The following is a 23,385-nucleotide window of genomic DNA, read 5'->3' as shown; positions in this document are numbered from 1 at the left end:
TGGTCAAGGGTACATTGGCCTATGCTGCCGATGCGGCAACCAGTTCCTCAGGCATATGCGGAAAAGCAACACTAGAGAATGCAGCCGCTTACAATGACACACCACGGAGTTCCTGGATTCATCGCAATTAATACAGCTCGTATGAAGCCATTCGTGCACTTTTAAAAGTGATAAATACATAACGTGGGTGGTATTCAGCTGGCATCTTAGGCATGAAAAAAAAGGAAAATATGCTAGTTATGAATTACGACCTCCAACTGGCACAAAATTTGATTATGGCAAGCACAAGCCGCAAGCCATTCAGCTGGACGAGTTGGTACAGATACATCATGTAAAACATAGCAAAAAAATGACGAACACAAGAAAAAGGAAGGAAGCAGGTAAGACAAAACGAAGAGTTGGGGGTAGTTAAAGTTCCCGAACGCACAACAGGAGATCGATCGTTACAGACCGACAAGTTACTTACCGCGATGTGGTATTCATCCTCCTCCTTTCTGACTTGCCAGATGGGGTGCACCCAGAATTTCGTCTTTCTTTTCTTCTAGGTCCCTCATCTTCATCAGCAATAATCTTTTCTTTAACAACAAAAGACGCCGATGTACCCCCATGGACACTGGGTTTGGTCACAAGAATAGAAGCGGCGCGTTCTCTCTTGCAGTAACGGAACCTGCTTGCCGTCCGCGCGAAGTAAATGAAAACTTTTTAAAATTAGTTTTCAGCAACGAGAGCCACAAGCAATGTACAGAACGAAGCTCAGATAGAAACTCTATAGTGCCTAGAATATACTGGCTAGTGTGCCGACCGTGGCCTTCCTGGTGGCACCGCGAGCGATGAATGCCGACGGCCGCCGAGCCGCAACGTCGGCAAGAGGACTAGTGCATTTTTGCTTTCGTTCAGCTGTAATCGACCAAAGCTGTCATGGAGGCAGCTGACTATAGGTTTCAGGGTTTGTTTTGAGTCTCTGTCGAGGAGCTGCACATTTAGCACTTGTCGCTTGTGCAAAAGCTGCTGTGAAATTCAGCACAACTTCGTGTTTCGAAACACGAAACTTGTGCTGTACATAGATATCTTTTATATATATATATGAAGTACTTTTTCAGTAACATTTTCTCTAATAAAGTAGGCGAAACGCTCCGGTTAATTTTATTGGATTATATTTAGGTGTTCTCGCTGTGTGCGTACTACATTTGCGAACGAGTAAACACATGCAAGGTGAATAACGCAGGAAACACAGTTGTGCAACACTCGTTTTTATTCGCGTGCAATATCAGTCGCGGACATGTTACAGAAGTACAGCAAGCAGGGCCCATATGTGCACATGAGAAGCATTTATTGGCAGCGACGCAGTTTTAGAAACTTAGGCCGACTGCCTTTGCGCTTCCCTCTCTTTGTTGAGGCCCTTGACAAAAAAACGAAACCTTAAGAGAACATAAAACTTTACAACAGTAGATAAAACTGCCTTTTCATGCTCTGAGCAGCCAAGTTGAGGAAAAGACAGTGTCTGTAGCTGACTCGAAAATTTAACTAAACTCATTTCATGGAGCTTGTTTTTACTAAAAAACACAGTAAAGGCATCTTCCATGGCCTTTACAGCAGTTGACAAGCTCTGGCTGGGGTACACTAGGCCCCCATTGTCAAAATGGCTAGTAAAGTACGAAGCGGCGTCGGCACTTGCTTCAGCTTTGCTTACACATAGGCAGCCTGCACACTGTGGTCTTTCTTGCCACGTAGCCTGTAGTGTGGTAGATCAAAGCACTGTGGCTCTTCTTCTCTATGCACAATGCATGGTCACTGCTAGACACGACAGCTTGAACTACATTTTCAGCTTCACTGACGTCAAGAAGGTCATCTATTTTGTCTGAAAGGAACTTACTCGTAGTTTCACACACCTCCTGTGGGCTCAGCAGTGCTTTGATTACGTCTGGGGTGCAGTTCACTCCTCTAGGTGGCTTTTCCAGGTTGTAGAATGCGAGTAAATTCACAGTCTTCAGAAACTGTGACACTGTCGGATGGTCGTTACAGCCAGACGACTGTCTAATTATACCAAAAAGGTTTTCAAGCTTATCTTGGCTTAATCTGGATGTTAAAAGATACTTGAAACCCACAGTCGACGTCAGGTAGGACAACAAGCCAAGTGTACTCTTGATGGTAACTGCACTAGCACCATGCACACTCTAAACAATCTTGCATTTTGCGTGAAATTACAGCCTTACCCTGTATTCCAAACAGCCGCCACATGCTCCTATTCCAGCTGGCGCCGTCGCATGTTATGCAATCCACGAACAGACCAGCCTTTTCCGCGAGGACTGTGGTTTCCAAAATGATTTTCGCCAGTGTTGGGGCCTTCACATTGCCCTTTGAGGCAAAAACACCGAGGATTTGCGTCCATTTTCCTGCGGAAAGGTAATCTCTCACAAATGTACGTGCGTTTTACGTATAAAGTTGCGAACTGTAACCAAGAGAAAAAAAAAGTTTACCAGTAAATGGCTGAAACAGCACAATCATCCCATGGTCTGCCAGCACATTCTTCTGGTCAGCAGGTGTATGACCTCTAAGGTCAACAAAGCCTTCAATATCACCTGAATTGTAAAAGAAAAGCACAGGAAAAACACCTTGTGTTATGCGCAGACATCTCTCAACAAAGATCAGAATATGGCAAAGGTGCTAAACCAGCATAAAAAGAAACACGTGCTAAAAGACTTGACGATCGAATATTACCAGAGCACTGCACGGCTCGAGCAATATTGTAGTGCTTAGCAGAACATCGTATTTTTCTCATACTGTAAAAGCTCGCTGATTCGTGCTTCAATGGACCGGAAAAAATGTTCGCATAGTCTGAAATTAAGTTCGAACTATCGAATGACCCCGAAAAAAAAAACTAACAAGAACCGCTTGCATCGCGTTAAATTTATTTGGTGAAAGACTTGGCAGTAGTTGCTTGTTATTTTAGATGAGAACGGCACAACAATCACTATTTTTAGCGGTGGAGCTCTGCCGCTAGTGCATCGCACGCTGCAAGCGCGGAAGATTCACGGGCGATGAATGCGGCATTGCTCAGCAGCTCCGAAGCGGCAAGAAAAAAATGTGGATAGGGAAGATTAGCGAAACAGCCAACCAACGCTATAAACGGCGTGTAGCTGGGTTTGGCTGGCTGGCTAGCGCGGTTGGGCGTACGTTTCAGAAAAGCAAAATCGAAACTATCAGTGTGTCCGCTCTTGTAGATGAGGCCGTCCGTCCGCCATCACGCCTGCCGTTCAGCGCAAGTCAGAGGTGCGCGAGTGATTCTGCAGCACAGAATTCAGCTTTGAGGGGGGCTATTTGGACGACCTCTTGCCGAACCGATACCTGCATGTACACAACCTCCTTTGGGAGCCCGTTCGAATTAACCGGTGTGAGACCCGTAGCTTCCGAAACAGCGAGCGTGCGACGCCATAGACTTGCATAGCGTTGGCCGGGACCGCGCCGGCAGTTCGAATTATGCGGATTTTAGCATTGCGGGGTTTGAATCAAAGAGCTTTTACCGTATACACAGAACGGTCCAAGAATTCATTGCAGCTATACTCACCGGCTGATTTCACATTTAGGTGCTCCGAAAGCTTTATTTCGTCAATGACGAGGCCACCGTGACGACTGTAAGCATCCATGGTCTTTGTTTTTTCATTTACGGCATCGAAGACCTTTGTACTGAGGCCAAAGCCACCCTTGAAGTGCTGTAGGTACTTTTTCAGGCAATTTCGCCCTGGCAGAACCATAATAGACTGTCTGCGGAGATGTTCATACAACTTCGGGCTTCGCATCCTCATCAGCATACATTCTAAAATCCACTCATCATCGTATCGCATTCCCTTGTGTGATTTTCGCCTTGCAGCAAGGAAACAACTCTTTACAACCAGCTGCTGCTTTGAGGGAAGAGATTTAATTTTGCTGTTAAATGTATCTTCACTAAGAGCCTCATTTCGCTCTTTCATGTGAGCCACCTGTATCCATGCATTTGCCAATCTTTTCTTGGTTCTTGACAGGCTTCGAGAAATGTTCCTGCACTCTTTATTTTCATCAGATTTTCTGGAAATTTCACTTGTGCTTTTCTTTTTTCTGCACGCTTGGTTTTGAGCCAGAATCCTTTGGTACTTGCAGAAAGCGCAGGATTCACCTTCAGACCTCACAGATAATGAACACTTCTAAGAAAAAATCATGCCTTTGTAGGAGGTGTGCTTTCCTGAGGCCGGCTTTATGCCGCATCCATCACAAAGATTTGTCAAGGCAACTTCCTTGATCAAAGCTTCGGCCTCTTTGCAAGTTGTGACGATGTGTTTTGACTTTTTCCTTCCCCTGAGGTAAACCGTGGCTACCACTGATTGTCCATCAAGTAATGGCTTTGCAAATGCTACCATCTTTTCAATGAAGAGGTTAGCGAAGTTATTTTTTTCAGCCTCACAATAGGCGTACGCTAATGAATCGACTGTCACGGATGGCACTTTCATCCATGTCACTGGAATAGCGACGTTGGAGAATGGATGGAGACGATCGTTGGTTGTTCGTGGTCGTTCGTCACCAGCATTTTGCGCTTCACCAGCGCTTCCTTCTGCAGAAACACAGCGTGGGGTGGTGCACTTTTCAGTTACTGCAGCTCCGCTGTTGGTGTCAGATGCTTCCATGCTCACCGATTCAGCATTATCAATGCCTGAGCACAACTCGGAGGCTTCCGACGCAGCACGCCTGTGACGCTTTGCTGGAGGCTCTTGCTGGCACAGATTTTTAGTTTTTCTTTTAGCTGACACTTTAGGCAGAATGTGTTCTGGGTAATGCGTTAATATCGAAGGCATGGCGTCGGGTTTCAGGCGCGGTTTATCGCGGGGAAGCTCGCTGGTAACACCATTTACGCTGACACTGAATGTGCGCTCGATACAACTGTTCTGAAAATGTTTCTCGCAAACCACAGCAGCTGGCGTCAGCCTTCTGTCCTCTCTTTTGATGTTTCTTTCCCATTCTGCAAGCCGCGTAGCATCAGATGGTGCAGTAAACATGGAAACACGTTCCTTGTTCGAGCGGTAACCGCTTTTACACATTGGCACAAAGCAAGTCTTCTCTTTGCACTGTCGCTTTGGCTTTGACATCTTTTTTGTGCAGTCACACGTAGCTCATTTAGTGGTGGACACAAGAAAAAAACAATCGAGAGCTCAGTGCATGATCTGACTACACGGTGAAAGCACGCAGAACGCGCGCACAAAACCGACGAAATCACCACAGAACTGCTCGGAGGAGCGGATGCGTCGACTTTCATGTGCAAGGAGCCACACAGGACAACATACACTGCACCTCAGTCAACAAAATTTCGTGCACAAGCAGGTTAATCGCGCACGCACAGGACCAGGTCGCTGCCTTCCGAAGCGGGAAAACCGCGTTATCTGCTGCGGCAGCACGATGGATGGATGGATGGATGGATGGATGGATGGATGGATGGATGGATGGATGGATGGATGGATGGATGGATGGATGGATGGATGGATGGATGGATGGATGGATGGATGGATGGATGGATGGATGGATGGATGGATGGATGGATGGATGGATGGATGGATGGATGGATGGATGGATGGATGGATGGATGGATGGATGGATGGATGGATGGATGGATGGATGGATGGATGGATGGATGGATGGATGGATGGATGGATGGATGGATGGATGGATGGATGGATGGATGGATGGATGGATGGATGGATGGATGGATGGATGGATGGATGGATGGATGGATGGATGGATGGATGGATGGATGGATGGATGGATGGATGGATGGATGGATGGATGGATGGATGGATGGATGGATGGATGGATGGATGGATGGATGGATGGATGGATGGATGGATGGATGGATGGATGGATGGATGGATGGATGGATGGATGGATGGATGGATGGATGGATGGATGGATGGATGGATGGATGGATGGATGGATGGATGGATGGATGGATGGATGGATGGATGGATGGATGGATGGATGGATGGATGGATGGATGGATGGATGGATGGATGGATGGATGGATGGATGGATGGATGGATGGATGGATGGATGGATGGATGGATGGATGGATGGATGGATGGATGGATGGATGGATGGATGGATGGATGGATGGATGGATGGATGGATGGATGGATGGATGGATGGATGGATGGATGGATGGATGGATGGATGGATGGATGGATGGATGGATGGATGGATGGATGGATGGATGGATGGATGGATGGATGGATGGATGGATGGATGGATGGATGGATGGATGGATGGATGGATGGATGGATGGATGGATGGATGGATGGATGGATGGATGGATGGATGGATGGATGGATGGATGGATGGATGGATGGATGGATGGATGGATGGATGGATGGATGGATGGATGGATGGATGGATGGATGGATGGATGGATGGATGGATGGATGGATGGATGGATGGATGGATGGATGGATGGATGGATGGATGGATGGATGGATGGATGGATGGATGGATGGATGGATGGATGGATGGATGGATGGATGGATGGATGGATGGATGGATGGATGGATGGATGGATGGATGGATGGATGGATGGATGGATGGATGGATGGATGGATGGATGGATGGATGGATGGATGGATGGATGGATGGATGGATGGATGGATGGATGGATGGATGGATGGATGGATGGATGGATGGATGGATGGATGGATGGATGGATGGATGGATGGATGGATGGATGGATGGATGGATGGATGGATGGATGGATGGATGGATGGATGGATGGATGGATGGATGGATGGATGGATGGATGGATGGATGGATGGATGGATGGATGGATGGATGGATGGATGGATGGATGGATGGATGGATGGATGGATGGATGGATGGATGGATGGATGGATGGATGGATGGATGGATGGATGGATGGATGGATGGATGGATGGATGGATGGATGGATGGATGGATGGATGGATGGATGGATGGATGGATGGATGGATGGATGGATGGATGGATGGATGGATGGATGGATGGATGGATGGATGGATGGATGGATGGATGGATGGATGGATGGATGGATGGATGGATGGATGGATGGATGGATGGATGGATGGATGGATGGATGGATGGATGGATGGATGGATGGATGGATGGATGGATGGATGGATGGATGGATGGATGGATGGATGGATGGATGGATGGATGGATGGATGGATGGATGGATGGATGGATGGATGGATGGATGGATGGATGGATGGATGGATGGATGGATGGATGGATGGATGGATGGATGGATGGATGGATGGATGGATGGATGGATGGATGGATGGATGGATGGATGGATGGATGGATGGATGGATGGATGGATGGATGGATGGATGGATGGATGGATGGATGGATGGATGGATGGATGGATGGATGGATGGATGGATGGATGGATGGATGGATGGATGGATGGATGGATGGATGGATGGATGGATGCGGCTGAACCCTTTACATCGGGCGGTGGCTCAAGCCACCTAGCCATGTCTTGTGAAATTTTACTCCCGTCTTGCTTTTAGCCACCAATCAGATAACCTTCGCTTGGTTACTTCTAACCTCTTAAAATCCACTTTCCCTTCACTATCCCTAAACCCCAATGCCTTGGGTAAGTCAGCCCCGCTGCTTTCCACTGTAGGAGGAAGCCCTTTACAGAAAACTATCAAGTGTTCAGCCGTTTCCTCCTCCTCTCCGCACGCAATGCACAAAGTGTCTATCTCCTGGTACCTGACTCTATACGTCTTTGTCCGCAAAACTCCAGTCCTGGCTTCAAACAACAACGAACTTCCCCTACAATTATCATAGATATTTTCTTTGACAATTTCCTGTTTATAGGTCCGGTATGTTCCCAGTGCCGATTTCGTCAGCATCCCTGTTTTCCACAAAGCTCTCTGTTTCTTAACCTTTTTCTTAACCGATAATTGCTGATTTGCCCCCTTACTGCTGTCCAGATATTTGCTTGTCAATTTTCTTGTTCGCTTTCTCCATTTCGTGTCAACATTTCGTGTCAGGTGTCTGAAAACTTTCCTAGCCCAAGGTGTTCGCCATCCATGCTGCCCACCACCACCTCCCGGGCTCTGGCCATTGCATCCACCATGCACTTCCCCGACTGAGCCTCCACCTGCACCCGCCTGTCTGCCTTCACTGCCATCAGAACGCCTCCCTCAACCCTTGCTACATTCGAGTCCCCGACCACCAGAACCCTCCTGCGCCCCAACCGTTCGCTTCCTAACTCCATCTGTTGGCCTCCGGATCGCTCTAGCTGACTCTCCTGCCACTGTACGCTATTGTCGCGAGTTTCCATGCCCGCTTTAACCTTTTTCATCTCGTTCTCATTTTTCTCACTCAATGCTCGCTGCACTACAGCACTGTACGATCGACGAGCCTCGTCCCCCACCTGACACTTCTCCGAACTGGGGTGCCCCCAGCCGGCCGCGACCTGAGCGCTTCAACCTGTTTTTCTAGCTGGGTCCGCTTTTCCCGCTCTTCTTTCATCTCGCCCACAATTCGCTTCAACAGGGCGGCATTATTCTCCTCCTTTTTAATCAAATCGGCGACCTGAGGTTCCAGCTTAATCCGTGCCTCTCGTTCTACCTGCAAGTCCGCATTAAGTGCATTAAACCCAGCTTCCCATTCTCCTTCTACCCGCCACGGTGGCTCAGTGGTTAGGGCGCTCGACTACTGATCCGGAGTTCCCGGGTTCAAACCCGACCGCGGCGGTTGCGTTTTTATGGAGGAAAAACGCTAAGGCGCCCGTGTGCTGTGCAATGTCAGTGCACGTTAAAGATCCCCAGGTGGTCGAAATTATTCCGGAGCCCTCCACTACGGCACCTCTTCTTCCTTTCTTCTTTCACTCCCTCTTTTATCCCTTCCCTTGTGCGTTTCAGGTGTCCAACGATATATGAGACAGATACTGCGCCATTTCCTTTCCCCCAAAACCAATTAAAAAAAAAAAATTCTCCTTCTAACGTATGAACGGCGTCCCCAAACCGCTTACACATCTTACACACGAAGCTAGCCTCATCCGCCTCGGCTAAGCTCCCGAACCCAGTCTCATCTAAATAACACCAACGGTCGCACTCCTGGCACTGTACTAACTCCCCGTCCTCGTCCACCTTAACTTTCCTTGCGTGCCGACCCATCGTGCGGCCGACTACGCCTTGTGAAAGCCCGCCAAAATTCCTTTGCCGATAGCCCTCGGCACTGCGCAACGTAAAAGCCAGCCAAAAATTATTCTCACACACCTCCGCTGGCCTCCCTACCCTTAACTCGGTCTAAAACTACCGCCCGACAGCATGTATACAAGCGCAAATACCAAAAGCACTTAGCTTCGGACGTAGGGTGCGTTCCAATACTCCCAAGTAGACGGCTACTTAGACGTCTAGCCGGACAGCCGCCATCTTGGGACACGTTCCAATTCTCACGAAGCCGTCCAAGAAGACTGCTTCGCCGAAGTCCACATCGATGCAGGCTAACTTGCAGTCTAAAGATGGCGGAGCAGGTGGACCAGTCGCGTCTGGAGCTGAGCGAGCCGTGTTCTTCGCGGGCACCAGAGCACGGAGACGCATCATTCTTCAAGTGTGAGTTTTTCAGTTATGCTAATTTTTATAACTAGCGGCCAATGAAGCAGTCTTAGTGGACCTACGATCGCACGTGTGTGAATCGCGCTGGAGGAAATCGTGCCGGGGAGATCTCTGCTCAAGCGGTAGCAATGAACGCTGTTGGTGCGTTTATAATATGAAGATCCAAGCTGTTTTGCACGTTTTGTTCCGCACTTGATCAAAAAGTTGGTTTCTCTGGTTTGCCCCTCCCCATCCCTCGTTCCCCATCCCTCGGGGGTCCACAACGGACGCCTTTTACGGCACGCAACTGTGTTTTTCCTGCTGCTGTATGGTAGCCTTATCGAACTCTTTTTGCTTACAGTCTCAGAAGAACAAACAAAGCGGCTCATCGCGAAGCGGTTTGAATTGGAGACCCTGTTCACGGGGAAGCGGAATTCTTCTAAACAAGCCTGGCTGTAAGTGGTGTGACAAAAAGCAAGCGTGTGCGCGTCGCATGAGTGCAGTCATGTTAGTAGGTAAAAATACTTTGCTCCGAGCAATGAATCGTGATGTATGCATGTACATTCTTTGTACATCGCACATTTGTCTCGGGCGTTTTCTGTTGTTCAGGTAGTTATTCTTGCCTTTTCGTTTGCTGCAAAACCCCACTGCGTGCGCCAAAGCTGCGGCTCGCAGTGTGTAGTAAGTAAATACACGCCTTCCTCCAGCAGCACAGTGCATAAGGTCTACCGCTCACTTGCGATAGCATATACATACGAGTTCACTTTGTGAGGGTGATGTGGCCACATATGATAGGTGCTTGACAGAGGAATATCCTGTTCCATTATTTATTTAAGAAAGACTCAGGAGCAAAAAAAAAATGAACACGCTTGTAGTGAAGGAATGGAATAGCGCTCGTCCTCCTCCCTCACTTCGTCCGTCTTGGTATTTTTACGCTCCTTTGTCTTTCCTGAGTATGCACTAACACACCTAGCAACAAGTACTCGTCATTATTAAGTCCATGGGGCAGCAAAGCCTGAGCCTCAAGTTTTGTCGGAATTGCCGTGTTTTGTGTTAGTAACATCTACCTGTGAACATTTACTGTTTCTTATACCCCTGTTACACGGGCGTTTTCAACGGCAGTTCAGTTGATTCTCAGTTGAACTGAACGGCAGTTAGCGGTGTTACACGGCAGTGCTAACTGCCGTTGAAATCTCAACGGCAGTTGAGTTCGACTGAGATCGGGGATCCCAGTTGAACGGCCAACTGACAAGATGGCGACCTACAGACTGAAAAACTTGCCCTCTTACTGGATTGTCTTGGCTCAGTGTGCTTCGAACCTGCAAATTTCTGCCGCAAAGCAAAAAGTACACAAAAATAATTGTCACTATAGTAAAGAATATATACACTACGATCATTTACAACAAGAAAAAATGCACACACTGCTTTTTTTCTTATTTAAACTTCGCTCTAGACGCGAGGACATGTGGTTTAGAGTGCTAACTGAACTGAACGCGAAGTGCTCGTGTAACAGCTGGCGATTCCAGTTGAGTTCAACGGCAGTTGAAATCCTCAACTGGTGGTTAACTGAACTGTCATTGAAAACGCCCGTGTAACACAGGTATTAGTCAAATCATTCAGGAGCTGGAGCTTTGGGGAGCCACACCAGAGCAGTGCAGAAAAAAGTGGCTCAATTTGCTGAGAAAATACAAGGCAAGTTGGACCACAACCTGCTGTATCACATGATATGCGTATGCAAACTGTGCATGTACCTTTCTCATGGCACAATAATCCAGATTTTAAGGACTATTGTCATCATTAATAAGCTTAATGTTCAAGGCTTTTCGCTTCCAGGAGCTCAAGAATCCCCCGACTGGGGCGGGCAGTGAGGATGGGGAGCTCGACTGGCCATACTTCCGGCTGCTTGACGATGGCATGAGCGGCCGGCCGATTATAAGTCCACCGCGCCTCATTGCATCAGCCCAAGGCGGCAATGTTGCTGGTGGCAGTGCTGCTGAATGGCCGGCTGGAGGGGAGTTTTGTAGCTAACAGCAGTATTTGCATGGTCAAGCTGTCCTCTTTTCTTTTCTCCATTGCACTGCATTCTTACTTAGCCTACCTCTTCAATCCTTGAGAACTTCTGCACGCCACATCAAAGCCTGCAACCTGGGAATATCTCCAGTGCTCATCCAAGCTCTGGTGGAACGCCTGCACTGGCCATCACCATTCTGGCTGCCTCTTCTGTACTTTCTTAAATTTTCGGCTTCTTTTCTTTTGTTATGTCAAGGACCCTGAGCCACAACATGAGGAGCGACCAAAAAAAAGGCGCCGTCAATCTGCTGATGTTGCAGAACGTCTGCTGGAAAACATGGAGCGGCAGACAGATATAATGTCAAAAATGTTCGACTTCTTCATGTCGAAACATTCTTGATATGTTTATATAATGTAATACTCTGTTGCATGGAGAACCTCTGTGCTCACTGCTGCTCACTGACTCAGTGAGCACGGAGGCTCTCCTTGTGACAGAGTAATACATTATATCAACATATCACTGAGTCAGTGGCTGTCTAATTTTTTAGGGCCATCCACATGAACCGTTAACATACGGCGAATTCCAATGATCATTGAGTGATGAGCCATGTGGCAGCAGTGCATCTGGATGGGCATTGAAAATTTCGATGGCCTTTGACTCAGTTGGCATTGAGAGTGCCTCATGTGACAGGTATATGACTTTATTTCGCTTTATTTCCTCATTATGGGTTTATGTTTAACGTCCCAAGCATAGGGGGCTGGGCTAATTGGTTCTCGGTATCATTATGACACATCATTCCAGCATACAGAAACACACAGGCAAAGAGAGTAGACACCACGGATGCCAGCGTCCGTGGTGTCTACTCTCTTTGTGTGTTTCTGTACACTGGAATGTCTCATAATTAAAATCACAAAGTGATTCAGGCTATGAGGCACGCCGTAGTCAAGGGCTCCAGAAATTTCGACCACTGGGGGCTCTTTAACATTCATTGACATAGCGCAGTACACGGGCCTCTACAATTTTGCCTCCATTGAAATCCGACCGCCGCAGTCAGGGTCGAACCTGTGTCTTCCGGGTCAGCAGCTGAGTGCCATAACCACTGAGCCACCACGGCGGCTCCCTATTATTTCGTTATTAACGCGGGACTACAAACGCCTCTAGTGCACTACAGCACAAATTATCGAAGGCTTGAGACAGGGACAGTACACACAGTGCTAACTTTCAACTGAATTTTTTAATCTATCATGGAGGCAAGTGAGCACACATATGCAAGTGAGCGCACAAAAAAGTAAGAAACCTAACACATCTGTATTCTAATGATATGACCTCTGAAACAGTTTGGCAAACAGGCATAGTTTTGCTTGAGGTGGATCACAATTGGATAATGTGCAGAAAGAAAGGGTGAAGCATAACAAAAAAAATGCAGCAACACTTAAATCAGAGCCATAAGATAAACAGTAGAAACAACTAAGAAAAGCAAATACACATGTACATTGCAGCAAAAAAAAAGCAGTATCATAACATGCTGTTTATTAAGAATGGTGGTCTGTTGTGGTCCTAATCTTGTGTTTACCAGCTGTAGATTTGAAGACAGTACCAAGCTGTTGCCCAGGGACAGTGTGAGGCGTCAGGTATATTTTTTATATATACTGAAAGGGGGTTGAAGTACAAAGTTGGGCTCTTTTAAAGATTATTTGAATACTTAAGGTGATAGGTGTTCGTGAGCAAATGTGATAACTGAAATTTTTGCGTACCCTGTTCTGTTTTATACTGCTGTAAATCGTGTAGAGGTTTCTAACTTGAGCTGTTCTGAAAATGATTTGAATACTGAAATGGGTGTTTGCAAATTGTGTGAGCAAATGTGATAATTCCCTAATTTTTGTGGTACCCTGTTCTGTGATATATTGTTGTAAATCTTGTAAAGGTTCCTAGGTTGAGCTGATTTAAACATTGTTTCAATACTTAAAGGAGTATAGACACTAATTTTGGTGGCATGTTTTCTTCTTTACAATGGTGAAGACATTACTACGCATGAGTCACGATGTGGTATTCACCTACAAGCACTAAAAAATTTATAATGTATTTTTCCTGTCATGCTGTTCCTGTTTCAACATCTGAACGATGGCTGTCACATCAAAGAGTGGTTTTATGTCAAGTGAGGCATGGAAAAACGTCGATCTAATCAGTGCTTCATCATTGTAATTTACTGCAGTGTTGAAGTCAGCCTTCCTCATTAGCCAGAATGACAAAGAATGTGGAAGCAGCGATTATATAACAAAAAAAACACGCACCCATAAGTTAGGTGTCTATACTCCTTTAAGGTAGGTAATGGGTGGTTGTGTGTAAATTGCGTGAGCGAATGTGATAATTCTCAAATATTTGTGGCACCCTGTTCTTTTATATATTGTTGTGAATCTTGTAGTGGTTCCTAAGGCCATAGTGCAATAGCTGAGTGTAATAGCTGAGCCGAGAAAACAAACCACATGCTCAATACTTGCATTTTGGCAAGGAGAACATTGCGTCATTACAGAATAGGGCTTTTCATAGGTGAGCAGTGACATGCTGTTTATGGTATACACTCAATACTTTACAGTCAGTATAGCTATCGTTGATTTATACCTTTTAAAATGCATATTGAATGTCGCCGATAACTATGCTGGTAAAAAAAAAAACCAACTAAATGTGCATGTCACTCCAGTACTATCCTATGATCCAGTTTGTTGCAGATAATGTCCCAGTATTATTTTTATGGACAGCTACCACTTGTTCCTCAATATATTGCACAAGGAGTGGTAGTGTTTGTAATACTGTTATTTTTTGCTGTTTTCAAATTGCAAGAATTTCATTTCTGAATATTGGAAAAAATAAATAAAACATTTGAATGGTTTCTTTGTGTGCAGTGTGAATCATCACCATCCTTATATGCCCAACTACAGGGCAAAGGCTTCTCCCATGCCTCTCCAATTAACCCTGTCCTTTGCCAGCTGCGCTCACCCTATGCCTGCAAACTTCCTAATCTCATCCGCCCACCTAACCTTCTGCTGCCCCCTGCTACTCTTGCCTTCTCTTGGAATCCACTCGGTTACCCTTAAGGACCAGCGGTTATCTTTCCTTGGCATTACATGCCCTACTGAAGCCCATCTCTTCCCGTTGATTTCAACTAGGATGTCATTAACCCGCGTCTGTTCCCTCACCCGCTATGCCTGCTTCCAGTCTGTTAATGTTGCACCTATCATCTTTTTTTTTCCATAGCTCGTTGTGTTGTCCTTAAGTTGAACCCTTTTCGTTAGCCTCCACGTTTCTGCCCCGTAGTGAGCACCAGTAAGATACAGTTGTATACTTTTCTCTTGAAGGATACTGGTAAATTTGATCTAAGAGAACCTGCCATATGCACTTCACCCCATTCTTATTCTAGTTATTTCCCTCTCATGATCATGAGCGGCCACTACCTGCCAAAAGTAGACTTGTTCCTTTACCACTGCCTGCACCTCACTACCAATTGTGAACTGCTGTTCCCTTGCTACACTGGTGAACATTACTTTGGTTATCTCCATGTTAGTTTTAAGAGGTACCAGTCTGCTGTAATTGAACAAACCATTTTGTTTATTTTCAATGCCCTCAAGTGCCGAGGCATTACAGAGTGGAGTGGGGGAACAACAAAAATGTTCAAAAGCGGCAAAACTAAGTAGGTAAAATAAATATGCAAGATAGTACAACATTCTAAGAAAGCAAGGAAGTAAACCACATAAACAACAGCAAAAAAGTACAACATTCCAAGAAAGCACAGAAACAACAACAAAAAGTATACATTACAAGAAAGCAAAGAAATAAAGCTTAGAAACAGCAAAAAAGTAACACATAAAACTGAAGGACAACAGCACTGGAAAAAAAATGAGAAGAAATGATGAAGCGAAAATAACTAGTGGTGACACGCATCAGACTCATCTGAGACTGAAGATAAACATCATAGTCATTTATGCTAGCCACGGCTGAGGGAAGGTGGTTCCACTCTTTTGATGTATGAGTTGGTATGAACAGCCCGATTTAAATCACAACATGATAGTCATGATCACCAGCTGCTGTTGGACAGGAAAGCCTGGCAGCTAGATCATTCCTGAATTGTGAGGAATTCTGTTCATTGGACGTTTCATCTACATCATCATCTGGGGTGTCTGGCTCCGTATCATCATCTGAGAGCTCCTCTGGAGCTTCATCATGCATTCTCATGCACACATTGTGCATTGCAGCGCAGGCAGCCACAACGTCTGGCGCCTTTCGCACCGAGACTTCCAGTGCCTTGGTGAATACAGATCTCCAGCGACCCTTCATTAAACCAAAAGCCCGCTCAACAATGCAGCGTGCTTTTGCATGAGCCTTGTTGAAGCGGATCTCAACAGGGCTGCGTGTGTCTTTGAAGGGTGTTGTAATGGTGATGGGTGCAGTTAAATTCGGATAACCAGAGTCTCCCAAGATGGCATATCCCACAGGTGGATAAAGGCTGCCAACGTATATCGGACTGTTTCTGAGTACTCTGGCGTCATGGACACTGCCAGGGTACCCAGTGAAAATATCTAAGAATATGCCACGATGGTCACACACTGCCTGTAGCTGAATTGAATAAAACTGTTTCCGGCAGAAATAATCTTGGGGCAATGACTCGGGTGCTTGGATTCTCACGTGACAGCCGTCAATTGCTCCCACAAAGCCGTCAAAGCGGTCATTCCCGGAGAGGGCTTTAAATCCTGCCTCAATTTGTGGGAGTTCATTTTGTTTTGGAAAGTAGACCATTTTGTCCAGCTGCCTGGTCATTAAGTTCAGTGCAGAGGTGACCATTCGGAAAGTGGTGGTCCTTGGTACGTTAAAACAGGCCCCCACCACACGGTACGAAGTTCCACACGCGAGCCATAACAAGAAGACCAGGAGGTGCACCTCTCTACTCCATCCGTGGGTCCTTGTAGGTAGGTCGGCCCAAAGCTGATTCATCAGTTCCCGGAAGGACTCTCTTGTGACCCTAAAGTGATGCTTGAAATCAAGCTCCTGATTGTGAAGGTACTCGAGGAGTATTGAACGCTGTGTCAGGCAGCAGTAGGGACCTCTGCCCTGTAAAATAAAGAAAGCTGTCACAATGCTGAATTACAAAGACAATTTTCACAACAACACTGACAAGCAAAGTTTCAAACCAAGTGCACAATTGCATTTTAGTAATTCAGTGAGATGTGTTGCTCGTGATTATCAGTCTCGCCAGTACACTGGACAAACCTTTATATTGAGCCTTTTTTTAGACAAAATACGTGCACTTCATTCAAGCCGTCCTCTGCATAATTATGAAATAGCTATCTGTACGGCAGGAACAACTGGTGCTAGTCTCTCCATGTCGACTACGGCTAAGCGAGCAGCCGAAAATACTGTACTTGCACAAGTTGCGATCCCTCGTAATGTCTGTACAGCAATACCTCCATATGTGCCCCTGCACCGAAACTCAAATTCCTCTTTTCCTCACCAGTATTGCATCTAACTTCCCCAACGGCGGAGGGAACAGTTAACTGGAGCGCGGAAAAGCGCGCGCACGTCGAACGAATACCATTAGCCACTTAACGCAGGAAAAGAAGTACTTACCCCTCGGTTGCTTCGAGATAGGACCATCTGGACGAGCATGTTCGAGGAGTACGATACATTTAGCATCAATAATAGAAGCAGAATCGCGTCGTCTTCCGATAGCGGGAACATTGCGCGGGAAAAGCAGACTGCAGCGATGTGCGCGCGAAACGGTCTGCAGCGTCTACAGAGGCACTGCCACCTATCATGTAATTTGCACAATTGAAATAAAACGCACACATTTAATGCAGTAAAAATAACCAAACTGCTAAAACGCGTTTTTAACTTGTTCTGTTGACAAACCTTATAAATATAACAGTGAAACTATTCGTAAGTTTTAGCTTCCTAGACGTCACACTAGACGTCTTGTTAGACGTCTAGAGTATTGGAACGCAGCCGTAGTTACAGTGCTCTAGAATATGGGTAGTGGGTTCAGGAGCCGGCGCGCTCCATGCGATGCGGTGAGGCGGCGAGTGTCGACAGGTCCCGGATGTAAGCGGTGGCGCTGTTGTAGCGTGGGCTGTAGGCTCGGCGCGCCCGCGCGCGCGGCTAGCAGTCCCGCCAAGCTGCCTGCAGCTGTTTGTTGCTTTTTGTGCGGTGCATTTTTCCTCTTTGTGAGTTCGCGGCGTTAAGACTACGGTCATGCCGAATCGTCGGCGTCAACGACATTGTTTTGCTCCCGGGTGCAAAACGGGATACCAGTGGACGAAAGGCGATCAGCCGTCGCTCTTCGCTGTGCCAAAGGATGAGAACCGACGGAAGCAGGGGGAACGCAACCTTCATCGAAAAGATATGGTTTTGGACGAAACCTGATGTGTCTGTGAGCTACAATTCGAGCCATCATGCATTGTGAGGGACTTTATACACATCATTGACGGCAAAGAAGTCCGCATCCCGCGTGGAAAGCCGGAACTTTTACCCGATGCGGTGCCAACTTTGCTGCCGAACGCGCCGAGCTATCTGTCAAAGAAAACACCGCTACAGAGACCACCGAGAAAGAGGAAAAGCACAAGTACATATCCTAATGAAGCGAAAAGACCACAAAGTAATGCTTCCGACGTCGAGGTGTCCGGGCATTGACACTGAGAGTAGCGTGTTGGCGAACGACCAAGACCCTTGTGAAGTTGACGAAGCATCTGTGCCGGACGATTTTTCTAAAGTGGATGTTCCTTCAGAATACTGGAGTTTTATGTTTTGACAAGGCTGCATTTTTATGTTAAATCAATCAATGAGTCGCGAGAAGCTCGCAGGAAAAAGAAGCTTCATGCTAAGATGGGCAAGTGCTCATAGTCGCGCGGCTAAATGTACTGTGCAAACAAGAAAACACGGCATTCCTTTGAGAAATTCAAGAATATGTCTCACACTGTGCATAATTGGAGCGCTGCAATAAAGGAGTGCTTTATTTTATAAAAGTTATTTTATCTTGTCTTGCATTCATCCGCGTTTATACATCGGCGGCAATTGACCCTTCGTTTTGATGAAAAAAATGCATGCATCAAAACAACAATTAAAACAGGGGCATGAAATCTAAAGTTCGACGAAAACTGGTCCGGTCAGGTAGAAGATTCATGTAAAAAGGAAAGGAACGCCGACCAAAGGTTGTTAGAAAAAAAAGACGTTTCGGCTTCCCTACGGAAGCCTTGATCAGAGTTATCAAGGCTTCCATAGGGAAGCCAGAACGTCTTCTTTCTTAACAACAACCTTTGGTCGGCGTTCCTTTCCTTTTTACAAAACAGAGGCATGCATACCACACTTAAAATTATCGCATTCACATATAGTACGCTGTACACACAACGGTCTCTAAGTGAAGCGTTTTTTTTTATTCCAATTTCTTGTTGCCCCGCCCCTCTACTAAAACACTTCCGATGGCTCAAGCTGGAGTACACTCGGCCACGTTTGCCGACAGCTTCGAGTTGGCCGCTGGATAACCCCGACGATCGATAGAATGTTTGCTCCTCTCCCTGTACGCAGCCTTTCCTATGGGCGGCGATAATACTAGTATGCACTAACGTTGAAATATGGGAGCCGTACCTGCAAAAGAGCACGATCAGCGTTGCGAAGCATTAACGGGGCCGCTCGTCCGCACCACCGCGCTATCGGCTGTTGGCTACTACTACATCTAATTTTCTTGATTCGCCGACAATATCTGTGTACAGCTTTACCTATTTGTAGGACCTGTTCTAAAAGACAGAGCCTTGCTTATTTCTCCGACGATTCTATGCACAGCGCGCATCCACGGCGCGGCGCGCCGCATTTCATACAGCCCATGCTCTGGTGGCGCCATCTGGTATCGTCGACACAAGTCGCCTCACCGCTGGCCGCTCCCTGAATCCACTACCCATATTCTAGAGCACTGTATCGCTGCAGCTCCCAGCCAGTGTTGCCAAATGTTGGCGAGCAAACGTAGCTAGATGTCAGGTTGAAAGTAGCTAGAAGTAGCTAAAAAATCCAGCAAGGAGCTAAAAGTAGCTAAATGTTTTTCAAGCGATTTTTTAAAATATACTTTATGTGTATAACGCATTTATTTGCAACTATACAGGAGTACATAAACGCAATCAGTCGTGCTGTACACACAGTTCTTGAATAATATCTGCAGCTTGCAGAGCATCATCATCTGGCGTTGAGTAGGATGCCATCGTGCCGATTTTTGATACCACGTCACTTGGCAAGCTATATTCATGACATTTTTTCTTTTGCCTCCGAAGCCCGTCCCGCACACTTAGTAGCGCATTTAGTGTGTCAATGTCTAACCTATTACGGCGTCGCTTGTTCTTCACAATGCTCATGTCGCTAAACCACCTTTCTACTCCAGCGTTTGAGAAAGGCAATGACAGCACTGTCATGGCGAGAGTGGCCAGCTCGGCAAAGGGGTTTTCACCTTGCGCGTCCCTATAGGAACCGACTTCTGCCCAGAAACCATCGGTTGTATTCATGGAGCACCATTTTACGTGCCTCAAATTCCTCCACTGAGTTTCGCAAGCGGACACGGCTTCCACGGAGAGAAACTGGGACGCCAATTCCGTAATTGGCTCACGTGTTGCTCTCAGTGCGTGCTCTACAGAGAGGAGGGAAGCCTTTTGCAAGCACTGAATATTTTCTGGAAGCCGCTGACGCAGCTGGTTGAAGAGTTCCACAATGAAACGTCGCGAGCGAAGGCGCAGCTCCTTTTCATCGTCGCGTGGCAAGCATGCGTCTCGGAGTGCTGTTTCAAACCGGTGACCAAAGTACGGATTTGGGTCGAGATGCTCGTTGATATTGACCGTTAAGACGTCGTATCGGGAGGTTTGCAAAGATACTTTTGCGGCCGTCGATTTCACAAGGATCATCAGGTCTTCGAACAATGTCATCGGGTCTTGTTTTTCCGCTTGATAGGATTTGTTGACACGCTGAACTTCCGCTAAAACCCAGTCCAGCAATAATACGTAGCATTTGTTCTTGGGGTCACTGTACATTTCATAAAGCATCATTGCCGTGTAGCAATTTTTGTCTGTCTGTTCTTTTTCAAAAACTTCCTTCAGTTCAGTTCACTGGGCAAGTATCCTACTTACTGCCGTGTGTATTGACAGCCAGTGTGTGTCACAGGCTAGCGGTATAGTAAGCGGAGTCTCGCCATCGTTTATTTCGCGGTATAAGCTTTGGTATTCCAGTTTCCTTGCTGAGGAGTGAGCAAACCATCGGTATGTCTCTCTGACCAGAAATTCTACGTTTCGTGGCAAGGCAACCGACGCATGTGAAACTGCAAGCTGAAGTGAATGGCAGACGCATCGCACCATAACAAGATGGGGCATTTCGTTTCTTAGTCGAGTGTAGACGCCACTATTCACGCCCGTCATGACGCTTGCATTGTCGACTCCAACGCCGACAAGGTTTTGGGGGTTCAAGCCCTTAGACCGCAATCCTTCTAAAAGCGCTGAGGTGATGCCTTCAGCATTGCACTTTTCGAGTTCTTGCAGGGTAAGAAAAGTCGAAACGACTTCACCGTTTGACTGGGAAAAATACCTGATAACGATGCCGAGTACCTTGACGACACTAATGTCGGTCGACTCGTCGATCAGAACGCTGTACTTCTGTTCCGCAATGTTTTCCCGCAACGATTTTTCAAAATGCGGTCCAAGGACGTTCTTAATAAGATTAGTACACTTTGTGCGGTGAATCTTAATCTTAGACGCGACCTGGCTATCTTGAAAAATCCGCTTGCAAGCTTCGCCCAAGTGGTCGATGGTGTTCATCGCGCAATGTTCAGCAACAAAAAGAGCAAGGGTGGCTTCTGCTTGCTGCACAGGACTTTGCGTTACACGTGGCATGACATCAGTTAGAGCACGCTGCTGAAATCCTTTGCGTGGCGCACAGGCCAGGTGTTTAGCAGACGTGGAGTGCTTATCGATGCTCGCTTTCTTCGCCTCGATAGAACATTTGCAAAAAGCCTTCAAGGGGTCCTCGGACATCGCCATGAGCCAGTCCTTGTACTTATCCTCTTTCAGCCAGCAGTCTCTGAAGCGCTGTTTGTACGTTTTGCTCTTGTCTGCCATGTTGTCCGAATCTCTAACAATCTTACAAGTATATGTACGCCACGCTCTCAAATTCCTTTTCGCAATCAGAGCAGTGATAAAGAGAAATTACCAGTCACACATAAAAAGGCACAGTGTTCGACAAAGCACTGCGCATGCAAAACAATATCGAGCAGCAGCGACAGTACAGAAAGAGCTGTTGCAACAACTGTGCCCTAACAAGCGAGATAGGCAAACGAAAAAAAAATTTTCACATTTTCACCAGTCACTTCAAAAGTGGGATGACCGCTGCAGGATCATGTATGATGTGGCCGCCCCAATAAATGGTGCACGCTCGATCCCCCGTGCTGGCTGGACATCAGCAGCGTCGAAACACCGGAGGTCGCACGGTAGCGCTTCTCGGAAACGAAACTATGGGTGCGAGTTGATATCCGGCACTCATTGCTTCTTATTTATAGGTCATGGCGTGTTTGTACGTTTGCACAAAAGCATACAGGCGCACAAACATCTAACATCCGCGGTACAAGCGCGTGTTCCCACTGACCGGGAGCCAAGGAAGCCGCAGATCGAAAACGAGCGTGTGGGAACGAAGAGGACACGGCGGAGCACATGGAGGAATGGCGGAGCACATCATTCTGCAGTGCCCACAACTGTCGCCCAAGCCGCGAGAGGGCACCACGATACTCATGGCACTGGGATTTGCTTCGGCGGAAAGCGATGTAGGAGACGGCCAACGGAACAGCGCAGTGTCGGCGATGAAAGCCCGGCTGCGAATGTGGTGGACACTCGCCCGGCGTTAGCAGCAACCCCCCCCCCCCCCCCCCTTCTAATTCATTGGGCTCGGGCGCGGACCTGCGCTCACCCGGTACAAAGGGTACAGCCACAAATCATCATCATCGTCTGCAGCTGTAGCAATAAGTTTTTCGAGGTTTTGACAATGTCACTGTACTAAAGCTAGACTTAGCTAAAATAGCTAGATTAGGAGCTAGATTTTGAAAAAAGGAGCTGAAATAGGTACTCGTAGCTAAATTACATTTTTGGTAACTAGTTGAGTCCAAAAGTGGCTAGATCTAGCTACAAAGTAGCTAAATTGGCAACACTGCTCCCAGCCACGTTGCTTCCACATCCCTTCCACATCGTTGCTTCCGCCCTCCCGACAAGCAGCGCCCTTTGCCGCCATCGGTGGGCTTTCATTGCAAACGGTGCCACCTGCTCCCATTGCGCAGCGCTGGCGCTCGGCACACTAGCCAGTATATTCTAGGCACTACAGTGAACTAGAAGTGTACTAGGCCAACACCACCTAGACTTTTAGTCTAGGTGGTGTTGACTAGGCACTATAGAAACTCTGCGCAATCCGCAACGGTCCACCCAATGTTGGTCCACCGTTTCAGTCGCACAAGGTCGCCAGATGAAACATTTCCGGCCAACTCTGTCCGCTGAACATCCACAAAAATATCGATACAATACTAAACATACCTGGTAATGTGTATAGACATATTAGTAGGGCATTTATTGCATAATTTATTAATTATAACACAAGCAAACAACATATAAGCATTGTTCGTTCATTTAGTGGTAGCCAAAACATTTTTGCCTTGTCTGGCCACACTGCGGCGGCGTTCGCCGCTCGTACGCCTCATTCTATGGCTGCGTTCCAATGCTCCCAAGTAGACGG

The 23,385-nt window shown here is 46.9% G+C and overlaps 1 long non-coding RNA gene across 1 annotated transcript; it reads left to right on the top strand.

Annotated features, from left to right (window-relative positions):
- Nucleotides 1-7,472: 7,472 nt before the first annotated feature.
- LOC144121961 (uncharacterized) lies at nucleotides 7,473-12,420 on the top strand. Its single transcript, XR_013312756.1, has 3 exons — nucleotides 7,473-9,614; nucleotides 9,958-10,051; nucleotides 11,430-12,420. It is a non-coding gene; the product is annotated as an uncharacterized LOC144121961 (long non-coding RNA).
- The last annotated feature ends 10,965 nt before the right edge of the window (nucleotides 12,421-23,385 follow it).

This window comes from Amblyomma americanum, chromosome 2, assembly GCF_052857255.1.
Source record: "Amblyomma americanum isolate KBUSLIRL-KWMA chromosome 2, ASM5285725v1, whole genome shotgun sequence".
NCBI lineage: Eukaryota > Metazoa > Arthropoda > Arachnida > Ixodida > Ixodidae > Amblyomma > Amblyomma americanum.
Note: the sequence above shows the minus strand (reverse complement) of the source record. Positions and strands in the feature narration are given on the sequence as shown.